The sequence below is a fragment of the Passer domesticus genome, chromosome 5 (assembly GCF_036417665.1).
Source record: "Passer domesticus isolate bPasDom1 chromosome 5, bPasDom1.hap1, whole genome shotgun sequence".
NCBI lineage: Eukaryota > Metazoa > Chordata > Aves > Passeriformes > Passeridae > Passer > Passer domesticus.
The window spans coordinates 16,261,608-16,278,719 of NC_087478.1; the positions used below are offsets into that span (position 1 = coordinate 16,261,608).

The 17,112-nt window shown below is 36.2% G+C and overlaps 1 long non-coding RNA gene across 1 annotated transcript in view; it reads left to right on the top strand.

Moving 5' to 3' along the window:
* The window catches only part of LOC135301253 (uncharacterized), a 137,658-nt gene extending 122,293 nt beyond the window's left edge, over positions 1 to 15,365 (top strand). Inside the window, exon 3 of the long non-coding RNA XR_010362987.1 lies at positions 11,425 to 15,365. This is a non-coding gene — a long non-coding RNA (uncharacterized LOC135301253). The remainder of the gene's footprint in view (positions 1 to 11,424) is intronic.
* Positions 15,366 to 17,112: the final 1,747 nt, after the last annotated feature.

The window sequence follows — 17,112 nt, forward strand, 5'->3', positions numbered from 1 at the left end:
GTGAATTTGTTATTATGATTAATTTAGTATAGCCTTGTATCCACTGCAATCTTATGTTTGCTAGCATTGTACTCACATAGTGCACAGAGTAGGGGCATAAAAATCATGTACATGCATGTAAGCCACTGGAAAATAACCACAATATTACAGATGAAATGAAAGTGTGTCTTATAGGCCTTGCAGACTAGTGTCTCCAAAGAAATCAAATTTGTTAAGGGTTTTCTCATACAGCTCTCAGATGGCAGCCATGCCGTTTATAGTATTTTTTCTCAAAAACCCCTGCAGTGTCATTCAGATGGAGTTCACTGCCTAAGAATTTCTCAGTAACTAGGAGTACTCATATTATTATGTCCAGACTTTTTTGACTTATTTACCAATGTCTTGAACAAAAGAGCAGATGCCTCTGCAGTGTATTTACTGTGGATACAAACCTGGGAGGTGTGGTGGATACTCCAGAGTGCTGTGCAGCCCTTAGAAGGGTCTTGGCAATTTGGATGCACCGGGAAGAATTTCCTGAAATTCAAGAAAGGCAAATGCAGGCTCCTCCACCTGGGGAGGAACAACCCCACACCCCAGTACAGGCTGGGGGATGGCCTGCCAGAAAGTGGCTGTGCAGAGAAGGACCTGTCGATTCTGGTGGATACAAACTGCCCAGGAGCCAGAAGCGTGTGCTTGTGGCCAAGAAGGCCAACATTATCCTGGGGTATATTAGGAAGAGCATTGCCAATAAATTGAGGGATTTGGTCCTACTCCTCTATTCAGCCCTGACAAGGTTGCACCTGGAGCATCATGTCCAGTTCTGGGCTTTCCAGTACAGGAGACATATGCAGCTCCAGTGGAAGGGTGCAAAGATGATTAGGGGATAGGAGCATCACTTGTTTGAGTATAGGCTTAGGGAGCTGGGCCTGTTTAAATTTGAGAAGACATGACTGAGATGGGATCTTATCAATGCTTACATATATCTGAAGGAAGGCTGCCAAGAGGATGGACCAGGCTCTGCTCAGTCATGCCAAGCAATGAGACAAGAGGCAACAGGCAGAAACTGATGAACAGGAAGTTCCACCTGAACATGAGAAAGAAGTTTTTAATTGTGCAAGTGACTGTGCACTGGAACAGGTTGTTCAAAGTGGTTGTGGAGCCTCCCTCACGGGGGATATTCAAGAACCATCTGGACACAACCCTGTGCAATATGGTGTGGGATGACCCTGCTTGAGCAGAAAGGTTGGACCAGATGACCCATGCTGGTCTCTTCCTATTCTGTGATTAACATGCCAACCAACCAAGATGCTCAAATCATAATGATTTACAGTGATTTTTAACTTTATTTATCTTCTTTCTTTATTTATCATTGTCATTTCGCAGTTAAAACACTGGAGAAAAAGGAAAAAAATGGTGAAATGAGAATCAGTAACAACAAAACACTTCAAGTAAAAGCCTGAAGGGCTGATGAACTATACAATGGTGATAAAAAATATCATCACTTTTATATAAATAGGTCTGTCCACTGATAATCTTAACTGGCCTCAATTTCCTGGAGATCTTAAAGAATGTGAGAAATATCCACACACAAAAAAAAATGTAATCATTAAAAAAATACATGTTTAACATTAATTCTGAGTGGTAGGCATCACATAATATAACCCTGAGACCAGAAAAGACCTAACCTTTAAGCTTGTGGTGTTTTGAAACAAAAGAGAGAAAACCAAAAAAATAAAACTTGCACCTTGATGTCAATTGAGCTGAATTCAAATATTTCATCTTACTAGTGTTTTGCAGATCAGAAAGTTAATATGAATTTAAAGCAGTGTGTAAAGAGTAATGATAATTTATGATGTGTGTGGCTTAATAATTTGAATGAGAAATAGATATGTGTTTATTTATCTAAGGGCAAATTAACTCAGTGACCTTTTTCCACTTATAATTCAACCTATATTTAAGCTACAATGTTATATCATTTTATGTCTAGTAAACTTACTTGATATCACTAAAGTTACCCAACAAGATTTAGGTTGAGATGTCACATGATTTACATCAGTCATAATAATGACCATCATGATCACAAGACACTCCCTAAAATCTGTGTTGTCCTTCTGACAAAGCAGTTTGCTGTACTCATTGATTCAGATGAACTCCTATTTGATTACACAGTTCTTGAAAGTATCTTAAAACTTCACCTGTGTTTTTCTGTATTAAAAAGAATTTTAAAATTATGTTTTTATTCTTTGAAAGGTGAGGCACTGATATATTTTGTTGAAAAAACTGATGCTGAGAATACATAAAGGCTATGAAAGTAAAAACATCTTTCAAGAGAGGTTGTTTTCAGGTTTCTGGCCCCTTAGAATAATTGGTTATTACAATGTTTTTGTGTCAATTAGATTTTGAACTCTTTCTTGTATTCAATTCTTGGGAAACATTTTTCATCAGTTTCTCAAGGACAACCTGGCATTGAAGCATGAGATACAAAATTTTTATTTCTTTTCTTTGGATTTAGCTATCAGTTTCCTGATAATATTTTCACTTACAGAAAAAAAGGTTGCAGATAATACATATTTTTAGTACTGAGAACTCTGCCAAGATGTTACAATTACATTGATTCTCCAACTACTTTGTTTTCATACACTCAAAACAACATTTCATATGATTCATTAGGATTTTTTCTTCCTGAATTCCTTCTTAACTCTTCCAAATTCAGAGTGAACTTTTTTTTTAAAGACTGGGGACTATTTGTTTTATTATGTTACATTTTTCCTATGTTCAGTAAAAGATCTTCACAAAGTAAAAATCTCGCTGAGAAATCAGAAATAACATAGAAACAAAAGCAGATAAAAATGAATATATTCAAATGGCTCTAGTAGAACTTGGCAGCACCTCGTGAAAATGCAGTGTAACAAGAAATAAATATTTTTTCCACCTTTTCCTCTGCTCAGCTGCCAATCAAAATTACAGCCCAGTTAAAGTGATGTCCACCATTACAAGTTGTACTATGTCTGCGTGGAAAGCTGCTAGCTTTCTTCATAACAGCCCATCTGGTGCTGCATTTTGGATTTACAGCTAAACCACTGTTGATAACATAAGTGTTTCAGTTGTTACTGAATAGTGCTTGCATAGCATCAAGGTATTTTTTTCCCTGTGGCCTCCCAGAATTAGGCTGCAGGTGGGCCAGAAATTGAGGGGCACTGCCAAGACAGATGACTAAAATCAGCTAAAAGGATATTCCATATCATGTAACATGATCAGCATCAAAACCTTAGTTATAGAATGAAGTGGAGGGGACTTTGTTGTCCAAGGTGTGTCAGTCACCATCTCAGCTGGCAAAGGCTGTGATTGCCTTTGCATCCCTTGCATCCCCAACCTTTCACCTACTTCGCTGTCTTTATATCAGACCACAAAGACTTGGGGGTATTAATTGTTTATGTGTTGGATGCCTTTTTTTTTTTTGGTTGTTCTTTGCAGATGAGGCTGTTTCTGATTAAGATGATTAAGATGAAAATATTCACAATAATATCAATTATGGTCATAAAAAGAGCTAGTACCACTGCTACTATTTTTCCATGAAATTCAGATTCCAGGAATGCCAACAGAAACATGCTTCTGCTTCAAGCATAACAAAATTGGACATAAGTGATAACATTCCTGCAATGAAAATGTTTCAAAGTAGCATTTCTAGCAATCAAATCCTCATACTGCTGTCAACAGATATTTTTCAGGCTGCTATTTGCAACCGATATTTTGCCTCATACCTTATATGTTAAAGTAAACCCATATTTTTAGACTTCATTTTTCTGGAAGTAGGAGAGAAAATGTATTTCTAGGTAACATTGTATTGGTAGGTACTTAAGATTAAAAAGGAAAAAAAAAAACAAAAAAACAAAACTCCTGATGAGAGAAAAAAAGGTGTCTATCTCAAGTAAAATGTTTATGAATTTCTGCAAAAGGACATGAAAATTAAACAGCAGTCTGATGTGTAGCAATGATATTCTCCTTTTAGATGTTCTTAGTCACCCACTGAGCAGTCACTCATTGAAACCATTGAGATTTAAGTGTATATCTAATTGGATAACTGAAGTACTTATTATCTACATTCCTGATTTAATATTTCAAAAATTACATCACTATATATTACTGTATCTTGCAATAAAACAAGACATTGGAACAATAGTTATGAGAGATATCCACTATAGATGGAATATTATGTCAATTTTAGACGATATTACATTATTATATTCTAAATTAAAGGCCGTGTCTTATGCAATCACAGAGATGCCTGTCAACACTACAGCTATAATTTATTACTGGCTCATGGGGCAAGGAGAGCTGGGAACATGAAATGTTTAAGAAAAAAATTCCTGATTTAATACATTTTTCTGGCCTCTAAGTTTGTTTATTCTTTTCTGGGACATATTAATGAGTACTAGAGGACCTGCAGAGTATTAGAGGAGATGAAGATCCCTTCAGTCATGGGTCTGGCAGTATTTACCCAAAATACAGCACCTCTGCCTTTCTAGGCTTATAACAGAGCTTCAGAGATACATATTGCGTTAGAGCTTTTATGAGCTGTAGGGGTAAAAATGACATGCAGATGCCACCAGCACATGAAAAAAAAATTAATGAAAACTACAAAGCTGAGTCCCATGCAGTAAACCCAGCAAATCTTATAGCTTGTTAATATGAGAGAAGGAGCTTAATTAGTTTACCTGCCTAAGATGTTCCATGTAGAGCAGCTATCTAGAGTCCAACTCAGTAACATCATGGGTGAACTGACTAATTAGTAAAAAAGACATAGCAAGAAGAGTAAACAGACTGCACCATTACCTGGTAATTTCTGCAGGTCAAAGACATGATTCACACTGCTTCCTGTAAAAGCGCCAAAATCAAACAATTATCAAAATGTGCTATGCAACTATTTCTATTCAATAAATTAATTTATGTGACTTTGAAAGTCAGTAATCTCAGAGAGGCCACTATTACTTAGGACAGTTCATTTTTCAGTAAGACTTATCAATAAGAGAGCTCCCTTTTCAGTAAGACAGTTCACTTTTCACTTTTAAGTAAACAGTAGTTTTATTATTTTTAATTGCACTGATTTAATGAAATATGGTTTTGCTTGTGAACCTTAAATTTAAGGAAAAAATTGGTAGTCTTCACACAAGAAACTATTAATGGAATGACTAGCAAAACATCAAGAACTCTCCTCTGACATTGCTACTTCTTTTACAACAAAGCTTAAAAAGCTAATGTATGCAAAGATCAGTAGTTTTTAAAAGTAGATTTATATTATAGATACTTCCAAACTCTAAGTATAAATATTTAGCAAAATTCTGATTAAACTTTTAGGGTTTATCTACAGTCTGCCCTTCCAAAGGCAGTTTAATCTCTCCACCTTCACATTGTAAAATGGTAGAATTCTTTTATACAGCTGAAAAAAACCAACTTCTATATTTTCTATTGATTATTTTTTAAAATTAAGATCCGTATTTTTAAAGAACAGAACCCAAAGCATAAAAATATTACTCATAACAATTTTTTCAGCCCTTAGATTTTAGGAAGCACAAACCAGGCCACTAGGGCAATAGGCCAGGTCTTAGAAACCCTAGATGAAACAGAAAAAACATGGAAAATATTTTCAGTTCTGTTTTTTTTAGCTTTTATTAGTGTTCTTTAGTTTCTCAGTCACTGCAGAGCCCCAAACCTATCTTTTTTTTCCTTACTCTTCTCCTTGGTTCAGACAGACAGAAGGCAAAGGATCATATGCAAAGCATGAAAACGTGTAGCAAGAGAGTAAGTTCCCAATACTTCTGCATCTTTTGGATTCTCCTGAGTTAGTAATTAGGAAATGCTTATGAAAGGATAATCCTACACTCAGTGGAAGTTAGACATCAACTTCAAGAAAGAGTGCATTTTGATCTTCACTAATTTCATAACCATCAGTATCAAAATTGGCAGCAAAGCTTTGCTGTTCCAAACTGAAACAATATAACTTTTCTGCTATAAAAAAGAGCAAAGAACAAAGGTAAAAAGAAGCAAAAGGATTTCTTCATGTTCATGTGTTAGAAAGCACATCTGAAAGCTGCAAAACTGAAATCCAGTTCTTTGAGGTAGAGTGTAGGGCTCCTACTCTCTTCCATCTCAAGTTTCGTATGGGAACCCAGTCGTGTCAGTCACCTATTCTACAGCATTATTGCTCTAAGATCTCAAAAAAGACCCCCACAAACCCATAAAAACAATCGCCTAAGTTCCGTCCCAAAAAAAGCCAAAGCAAAAACCAAAGCAAAACCACCATAACCAAAAACCTAAGATATTAAAACCCTTTAAACCCTCAGAGTTACCAAGGTTATTTTATGCTATGATAAGACCAAATCAGGAATTCAAGTATTCTAGCTTTTCTAGTATATACAGAAGTAAACCAGGGACCCTCCCCCAGGCAAATAGCTATTTTTCCTGCTTCACAATACCTAGAGACATTTTTAGCACATTCCTTTGGCATCACTCATATGACTCATATAGATTTAGGCATTTTAGCTTTCATTTTACTTTCAAGAATGTCTGTTGACAAATAACTAAGAAGCAGTTCAAACTCTGCATGCTTTTTGCTTCATCATCTCAACTTGGCTGAAGTGAAGAGTATGCATGAAATACTTTCATTACATACCAGAAATGCTTCTTGCAGGGAAACAGCAGAAGACAGGGCTCAGTCCTGGCATGTTTCTATAGCACTTTACAAACATAGCTTTCACTCCTATTACTAGAGACCTAATCTCAGGCATTCAGCCTTCCATTTTGCTAAACACACCTCTTATTTACTTAAGTTACAGCAGTTAATTATGGTATATAACTAAAAGTCACTATAAGGAAAAAAAAGTAAGACGAAGTCTGTGAGATACCACTCAGCACTTGGACATCTATCCTCTCAGAGAACAGCAAGGACCAGCTTCTCCCTGAGGGCTGTAAAGCCAAGGGGGATATCATGGTCAGGAGGGACAGAAGCCAGAGCCTCAACTCACAGCACCCAACCACGACAACACCTGAGATGGGGACTCAAAGGTCGTAGGACAGTAGAACAGTGATGAGACAAGACTGAGGTCAGTCCATAGGTCACAGTCAGGATCATGAGCATTTGACCTACCAGGCAGAACCAAGGTCAAGCCAGCCACAGGTCAAACCCCAGTCCCAGGGTTCCTGTAGCTAGGCACAGGTAAGCAAGACAGAGCACCACAGCTTAAGGAGCAAGAAAATGCCCAGGGCAGAGCTTAAATACAGCCCCTGGCCCATGGCTGTGGGTGAAGGCCTCAGGTGAGGCTGACTGGGGTTATTAAGGCTGACTAATGCACTCACCACTCTGACAAATTGACTGTCTGTCCTTCTAAATGATTTCCAATATGGACTCCTGTAGCATCTGACTACTTCAAAAGCATATTGTTAGAGCTTTTTCCAAGATTTCAGACTTTTTTTTTTTCCCCCGCAGACTAGAGTTTGCATTCTGGATTTTTTTATACATTGTTAATTTCTGATGCTTTGTTTTTTGTTTTTTGGTTTTTTTTTTTTTTGTTTTGTTTTGTTTTGTTTTTGGTTGGGTTTTTTTGTTTTGGTTTGGTTTTGTTTGTTTGTTTGTTTTTGGGGTTTTTTGTTTTGTTTTTTTGGTGGGTTTGTTTGTTTGTTTTTTTGGGGGGAAGGGTGTTTTATATATATTGTGAGTTTGTTTTTGTTGTTTTTTAGAATACATGGAATTCACTTGATAACCCATTCTTTTTTCTCACTTCTTTTCACTGTAAATTGAAAAACCCTGGTTCAGTCAAGCCTGATACACCAGGCTGGTTCTATGACACTGCTAAAAGGCTTCAGGGATTAACATCAGCTTTGGAGACATACTTACAGGCTATGCAATGGCCACAACAGTCCCAGGATAAAAAAAAGGTCCTTTCTGTGGATCTATGAATGTAGTGAAACCAAAGAACAGCAAGGCTAAAGGGAATATTATTTTCCTGAGCAGTCAAAACCCCACAGGATACAAAGAATCAGAGAGAAAACTGACAGTAACTTTTAGATTTCTGGCAACTGCTGTGAGCCAAACAGCTGCTGCTGACAAACCAGGGAATGCAGTATCTTCCTTCTGCCCTAGTATCCCATATCTCAGCTGTAAGGTACAGCTGCACAGTTACTTCCAGGTGGAAATGAATGTGCTCTGGATGTATTCTAACCCTGAAGGATGGGATAATTTCCAAACCAGAAGACATGTTGCCAATTTAGCCTGATCTTGAGCTATTAAGCCTTGCTGACAAGCTGCACATAAAACACAAGTAGATGCCCCAAGGGAAAGGTTTGAATTTTTTCTGCCTTCCTGCAGAGTATTGCATGGATTTACGCCTCATTCCCAGTTCTTCATATCTACCTTGCCTGCATCTGTGTGGTGATAGGACAGCTGCATTCAGTGTTTTAAGGATGTTTAAACATTCCTCAAGTGGATTAATGCCCAGTGTCACATACAAAGACTCTTGATTCATAATATATATCAAGAAGGTAAAATGTCTTACTCCATTACTTGCTTCCAGAATGAATTTGTATATTTATCTTCAGGAATGGATTAAAAATTCCTCCATGCACACGTATTTTCTGTTCTTTCCTAACATTAAGCTGTTGAATACCAGAAGCTATTCAAGTTTTTAAGAGGAAAGAGGAAAAAAATATTTAAAAGTAGATATTTCAAGGTAAAAAACTCAAAATGATCTCTCAGGTAATGGTAAAGAAATGTGAGACATGTTCTAAAGGATAAAATTGCTGTGAAGCACTTGAATCAACAAAGTGAGTGTTTATAAAATGTTTAACTGCTTTTGTAATTTAAGGTACATTATTTACTTCTATAAAATAAACTTCATGAGCAGCAAATTCATTGTGCAAGAATAGTGCTGCCTATGCTGATAAATTTATTGTTATAATATTTGGTGGCATTCCTAAAGGCATCCATGTGGATAGATTTCAACATTATTACATTTCAAGAGACTCAGTTTTTAATTTCAAAATAGCAAAAATATTTTTATTGGTCTTGAGTTTTAGAGAAAACAATGTCTATATGCTACATATTCAAAACTCAGAAAACAAATACTAAATATTTAATAGAGAGAGCTTAAGAATTAATAAATTCACGGGTATTTTAATCCATTTGACTCTTTTTACAAAATGTTGTTTCAATTTCTGAGCAGCTGAGATTATCACTTATGCATAGTTTTGTAACTTCTCTGTTTTGCCATAAGGTATTTGTAACACAGAGAGCTGAAACAAAGGCTTCATGTAATAATGTCATCTTTGGGTTCATTTTTGTGGTGTATCCTTAGAGGTTTTTCACTCATGTTTCAAAATGTGTTTGCAAGAAAGCATCACTGCAGTCAGAGCCATGTCAGGAGCTCAAACTTTAATAAGAAAACTTCTGAAAAAGTGGTTTTTATCAGGAAAATCATGCCAGCTTGATTCAATTCAGCAAACCTCCAGTCTACATCATGTCTTGTTTCTGTCTTCTAAATGAAAATGTCTGCTAAGTGGTAGTCATTTCATTTTTGCAAGGAGAGAAAAAATAATGTCACAACATTTTAAAATGCTTTCCTAATAATCAAAATGTTAAATACTTTAGCAAAGATTAAACAGTTAAAAGGAAATTAAGACAAGAATAGGTACAGAAGTCTAACACTGTGTGAGACCACTTCTTTGCTGATATCATGAACATTTCAGAGACATCTAAAATTACACACTGTGGGGAAAAAAAAGAAGGACACTAACACTATAGGAGTATACTGGTTTTGATCTGTTTCTTAAATGTCATCTAAGCCCTGAGAGGAACCTAAGCTATACTTCTCTCATTGAACTCTCAGCAGGGACAGTGCTGCGTCAGGAAAGTTGAGATGTCCTCTCCTTTAGGCTTGGAAGGTTTGAGCTGATAGATCTCTCCTCTTAGGTCTGGCCTTGACTTTCATTCTCCTTTTGGAAGAAAGTAAAATGAGTAATGCAGGGAACATAAAGGAGAAATTACTCTATTTCCCATTCCTAAAACTGTTAACATTTTTAATCAAATGGCCACTGAATTACTCCATCTCCATGGCAGGTGCAGAAGAGCAAGCCCTCATACTTGCTTCTCAGACTGTAAGAATCAGAAATCCAGAGAGTTTTCAAATCCTATTGTTCCTGGTAGGCTTTAGAAAATTTATAATTTTGGACTGTGCAACAGTATAGCCTCTGAGATTCCTGTTCATGTCAAAAAGATTTACTTAGTATGTACTAGTTTCCTAGAAAGCATATTTATTTAGGGAAAACTTTGAAACAGTTTTCTGAGATTCTAATTCATAAGCTTGAAAAGTTTGAAAATACTGAATGTAAGCTTCTGAAAATCAATAATTTCCTTCAGGTTCCTGAGTCTAGTCCCTTTTCTTTTTCCTTCCCCAAAGGCAGATACTAAAATAACTTTCAGAACTTAGGACTGAATGATGGGAGGCAACAAGACTTCGTCACCCAATGTACACCTGTGCCTTGAGGACACACATCTATATATTCCCGTGTCTGAAAACTTTTAGGATACAAAACACAGGATTTTGATTCAACATCGGAGGTTGTGTTACAGGAATTAACTCTGAACAGAGGCAGAAAACAGATCACTGTGGCGTGTTGCCATCTTCAGATGCTGAAGAAATTTTGCCAGATTTCATCTACCAGCCTGGCAGCTCCTAAATCACAGAGACATTTTTGAAAATGTTACCTACACTCTGTTGTGACTAATGATAGCTGAGACTCTAGAGAGCAATTTGGAGGTCATTCTCTGCCTGCCGCCTGTATTTCATCAGTCCTCTCATGGGGCACGCTCCATGCTTTGGGAAATAGTTAGGAATTTGTTGTGTTTGTAGTTGCTTTGAAGATGAAAACCACTGTAGATTAACAAGCTTTAGGTTTCAATTACTCTGATTATACTTCACAAAATGTAATTTATTTATTTATTTATTTCAGAAGTACCATAGATCTTATTGATATTCTGATTTTGACCCAGCTGAAAAAAAGGAAGGATAAACATTTCCAGTTTTTTTCCATTTAGTCATTACTCCTTTCCCTCTATCTTCTATGTGGGTTGAAAAAAAAGAAAGGTAAAATGTGTTACTCTCAATATAAAATTTGTCTTGACCACTATCTAACTTAAACTGCCACAAACATATAATTTGTAATATCTTGTATTAGAAAAATGAGTTGTTTTGGCACAATTCGAAGCACTAAAACTTTTCAGCCTTTTTGCATTAAAAATCTCCTTATTCCTAAAGGCAAATATTCTCGCAGTCACATTTGACCTCTGTAAAATCTTAACAAGCTATGATCCCACCCTGCACTACACCTGCAGATCATCTTCCAAATAAATTTCTTTTCAAATTCTGTTCTCTTCTCTCTTCTCTCTTTTAACAGTTTTGAATTCCAGAAAGGAAGGCTCCTTTCACCTCTGACTAAGAAGAAGTGTACGTTAATAACTACAGCAATTTGCTGCAAATAAACAAGGAGACCATCCTCTGATTTCCTCTGTAAGGCCTGGTCATAATGAGTGTACAATGCATGGAAGGAGACAGCTGAATGGCAGGAACAACTCCCTCTGCATCTCAGGAAACAGGAGCATGCATGTTCAGTCTGTTTGGAATCTGAGTGGATTTTGCCTGCTAACACCTGCTGAAAGTGTTAGCTCACACTCTGAGCTAAGATGCATCTGTAGTCTACTGCAGCCATGCTAAAAGGTTTCCAAACATATAAGCTAAGAGCCATGTCTAGTCTTTCTGGTGCAGATGACTTTTCTACGCAAACATGACATATCTAAATTGAAAACTCAAGTATATGTTGTAATAAGTCTGTTACATCAGAATAGATGACTTTCAATTGCAAATCATGTGAAAACCAGTCACAAATAGTGATCCATATCCCATTCAAAGTCTTCTGCTTCAATTTTCAGCTAATAACAACTGACTGACATCCTCTACTCAGAAGTACCAATGCAACAACTCTATATGTTTTTTGGACATAACTTACTGTACTTAAAATAGAATTTATCTTATTCTAATAGTAATTATGCAGTCAGTAAATAGCTAGACAGCTAATAAGGCTGAGTAATGCAATGACCTGTGGTTTAAGATTAACATCAGGAATAACGACCAACCTTTTTTCAGGATATATATGCCTAATCTCCATTTTCTCCACCTAGGAGAATAGTGATTAGAGTCAAGTTCCTGTCACACTCCATGCTCTGCACTGAATAGCAGAAAACAACCTACCAAAACATAGCTGGCATTGCACTGCCTCTGTAAAGCAAGGTGAGCAATTTTACATACATATAAAAGACAGAATCTAGATACTACAGTTCTTTTATGTTAGGTACACTGAGAGGCAGGATTTAATCCTATCCTTCATAGAATCATGCTTTGACTGAATACCACTATGTCAAATAAACCAAGCACTACGTGCCATGTCTGGTTGCTTATCGAATACTGACAGTCCTGATGACCACCTCCCTAGGTAGTCCATACCAATGCTTGACAATTCTTCCAGTGAATAAATTCTTCCTGATGTCTAACCTGAACCTCCCCTGGCATGCTGGAGGCCATTTCCTCTTTTCCTGTCACTGGTTGCCTGAGAGAAGAAGCCAACCCCAGCTGGCTACAGCCTCTTTTCAGGGAATTGTACAGAGCAATAAGGTCTCCCCTGAGCCTCCTTTTCTCCAGTCTAAACACCCTCAGCTCCCTCAGCTGCCCCTCACAGGACTTGCTCTTTCAACAATTCACCAACCTCATTGTCCTTCTCTGGATACAGTCCAGCACATCCACGTCTTTCTTGAAACGAGGGGCCCAGAACTGAACACAGGACTTGAGGTATGGCCTCAACAAGGCTGACTGCAGAGGTCCAATCTTTTCCCTAGGTGATTGAACAAAGATATTCACTTTTTTATGATATGCTCCAACAGAATTGTTGTTCCCACTACCTGCTGATCAAATGCGGCTACAGAGTACCTAGAGTGCTGGAAGCACATAAAAATGTTCTTCCGATGGATTTCAAAAATAAACTTTTTTATTTCATGGTACAGTGTGAAGAGTATGGTCTGTAGGACAAGCACTGTGACATGAATCCTTTTGATAGTGAAAAGCAAAAACATTTTTCGGGATCTGAACCAGGAGGAGGGAGAAAAAATTAGGGCTGTCCCATCCTTCTTTCCTGTTGCTAAGGAATGAAGCAAGGAGCAATCAAAACAAATGCAAAGAAATACCCTGTGAAACCTTATTTCCATAGTCCCTCTGAGTTTTCATTGTTTTGCAAATGTATATTTTAAAATATTTTATGTCAGTCTGTGTATATTTCAAATTTTTAGTGTTTATTTTTGGCTTTGTCTTGTAATGATTATGTTCTTTCAGGATAAGACAATGGTAATCCATTAACATATAACATTTTGCTTTGTATGCATTCTCCATCCATGCAGTAAATCAGAAGGTGTTCTTTGAATTGCTGGATGACATGTAACCTTGTAACTTTGTAGAAAGTCTGTAAAGAATTTTCAAAATTTTCCTCCCAAGTTAGCAATCTTTTTCAAAGTTTTATTCAAGCATTCAACCACTTTGTTGTCTTGAAGGCAGAATGTTCTTCACTGCCTGCATATAAAACCCCTCCTTCTGAAAATATAAGATTTTGACAATCTTCTGAAAAAAATTAGACCATGTATTGCATGTTGAAAATATTATAATTTTAACAATAAATGTGGCTCAAATTGAGTTTATAAATTTCAGATATCCTACAGAGGCAGTAGGATATCAGATATGTCAGTTGTGACCTTAAGTTCCAACACAAAAAAAAAATAATGTCTACACTTGAGGAAGAGTTGATAATTATATTATATAAATTCATGCATTTTTTGTATAAGACTGGATTGAAACTTAGATGACTTTAACTTCAACATGTAATTCTGCCCACTAGCACAGTTTTCACAGCTACAGTTTTGTCCCAATAGCTGTTGATGATTTCCATTAAACAATTGTATCCATTGAAAAATTAACAGCAACCAAGCCTGTCATGAATATTTTGTAAGAAAAGTTCATTTTATATAATAAAATAGAATAGCATATAAAATGAATACATAAATTCTATTCTAGAATAGAATGCTGTTGTAGACATAAATGAAAGTATTTGAGATTGTTGGGCCACTTTGTTATCAGGAAAACACATAATTTCCAGGTGAATGAGGTGTTAAATTGTACTTCTAAACTGCTATCCTTCACTGTGCAAGTAACTGTGCAAGTACTCTATATCATCATTTATCTGGGCATCTGGTAGAGATAACAGTAGATGAGATAAGCAGCCAGCCATCAAAATTTCAGTTTCTGTTCTGTACTCCATGTTACACATTAATGGAGGTACCCTTTCTGATCATCAGGCAATTTTCATTCCTGTTTATCTAAATCCTTTTATTACTAATGTCATCAAGGAGTGTTGATTTGATTGTTCTGATAGTTAGAATCTATATACCCAAAGATAGTATCTTTGGTTTCCCAAAGCCCTTAAGTAATACATTGATTATTTTTCACAAGTGGGATACAATTTGTCAGCTGCTTCTCTTTAAGAGATCTTGACATAAATATTCTTCTTGGTTTGTCTTCATGAGTTTAAGTAGGTGTGAAGCAAACTCTGCTTTCTTGTTAACAATTGTCATAATGGTAGGTAACATAGAATCAAACTCTGTTTGTCTGTTCACACTGAAGTCTTTAATCAGGATGAACATTTTTTGTCTTTTATCTACCCAAAGGCATGTTGGTGTTTTCCTGGAAATATTATCTCAACAGCTTAACATATTAAAATGTAGGTAGGAAATAACTCCATGAGAATATAAAAGTGTAAGGGAATATACCGTTTCTTATCTGTGGTAGGATGTGGCTCTGGTAACAATTTAAGGTTCTTCTGACAAGTAATGGTCCTAAGAAACTCAACTGCCTGCCTGAAACAACATTTGGCAAAATTTGATTTCAGTCTTTCAATGTTGTGGCACTGCAGAATGAGCTAAGTATCAGGAACCTTTTGAAGCGCAACAACATCCAGGTGAAATTGAATGGATTTCATTTGTCCAAAAAAGACTGGATGCTGAAGCAACTTTATGTAGTACACACTTAAAATAGAAAAATCCATCTTATGTAACAAATGCTGGGACATTTCTGCTGCCTTATGCAGCCTAATTCATTGATGCATGGTCTTGAAAACTAAAACTATTAAATGTCTGGACATTGTTGACTTCTGCAACTTCTTCAGTGTATGAAGTTCAATTACCGCTTGTTGTCAATCTGGTTCAGATAAAATAATTAAAATGTGTCAGATTTCAGTATAACTGACTCTTCTTCCTTCCTTCCTTCCTTCCTTCCTTCCTTCCTTCCTTCCTTCCTTCCTTCCTTCCTTCCTTCCTTCCTTCCTTCCTTCCTTCCTTCCTTCCTTCCTTCCTTCCTTCCTTCCTTCCTTCCTTCCTTCCTTCCTTCCTTCCTTCCTTCCTTCCTTCCTTCCTTCCTTCCTTCCTTCCTTCCTTCCTTCCTTCCTTCCTTCCTTCCTTCCTTCCTTCCTTCCTTCCTTCCTTCCTTCCTTCCTTCCTTCCTTCCTTCCTTCCTTCCTTCCTTCCTTCCTTCCTTCCTTCCTTCCTTCCTTCCTTCCTTCCTTCCTTCCTTCCTTCCTTCCTTCCTTCCTTCCTTCCTTCCTTTTCCTTCCGTCCTGCCGTCCTGCCTTCCCGCCTTCTTGCCTGCCTTCTTTTTCTGTCTTTCTTTCTATTTTGTGCATGAAAACTGAAAAAAATTAATGTTGTAGGAACAGACTTAGTAATGTTTAATATAATTCGAACAATCCATTTTGAATTTTTTAAGGAGGAAGAGATAAACCAGTTAAAGTCAAAATCATGATCACATTCATTCACCACATTTGGAATGGGAAATATCTGGTTTCACACTGATACATGAGACTAAATGCAAGCTCCACAATGGGAGATGGTGTTACTCTTAATAAAAGGTGGATTTCAGTTACTTTATGTTACTGTTTAAGTAATATATCAAATTGCCAATTTTTTAAATTATGCCTTCTGATGCTTAAAGTTTAGTATTAAAAAGGAAAAGAAATTCACTTCTGCAATTCCTCTCCAACAAACCTACCTGAAGAAAGCTCCTAAACTGAAACTCTGCAAATAGCACATATTAGCTTATGTTTTCAGTAAAAGTATAACAGTAATTATAAACTCATATGCAATTATAGCTGTAGATCATATGATATTTTTTCATTAAGCTAATAAATTTACACAAAACCATTAATTTTATGTCAAATATGTAATCCTGGGATCAAAATCTATAGATGGAATTTAGAAGTGTTTCGCCAAGTAATTTTTTCTCCAATTCTCAATGTTTCAAATAACTTACTGTCTATAAAATAATCTGTCTTTTCATGGCTAATAAACAATTACTGAATCTAAAGATACTCTGGACTGTCTCACAGATGCAGGGTGGGTATATTATTTTCTTAAATTTGAACAAATATTGTGCCTACGGAATTATTACCACTGGATTAGTGTTTCTCCCATTTAAATGATTGAATTTTAACTGCAGGCCTGTAATATGTTACTGTTGTACAGTGAATTGATTTTTATAGAATAGTTTAATTTACTTGAAAAATGTCTACTCTTTTAATGAATGTGAATTACAGTACATTTAGATTCAATTTTAAAATAATCTATTTTAACTGTGCAGCATTAATGTGTCACTACTCGTTACAGAACATCTTAAGAAGCAGTTTTAATTATTTGGGGAAAAATTACATGCTAGTGAACATATCTTGAAATTAAGACTAATATCTATATTTAAAGAATGTTTTTATTACATTTTGTATAATTCAATTTTACTAAAGTAAGATACTTCTTTGGCTTCTGAAGTCCTTTAATAGTTCTAGTGTTGAAGGGTGTTGTTATTGCTCCACTAAATTTATTTTATGCATTTTTGTGATATAAATATTGCTTCCATGAAATTTTCAACCCTCTTTAATGTAACTTCCAATTTCCAACAACTAATGGATTTGACCCTGTTAGAAGTGAGGTAGTGGGTTAGCATTGTG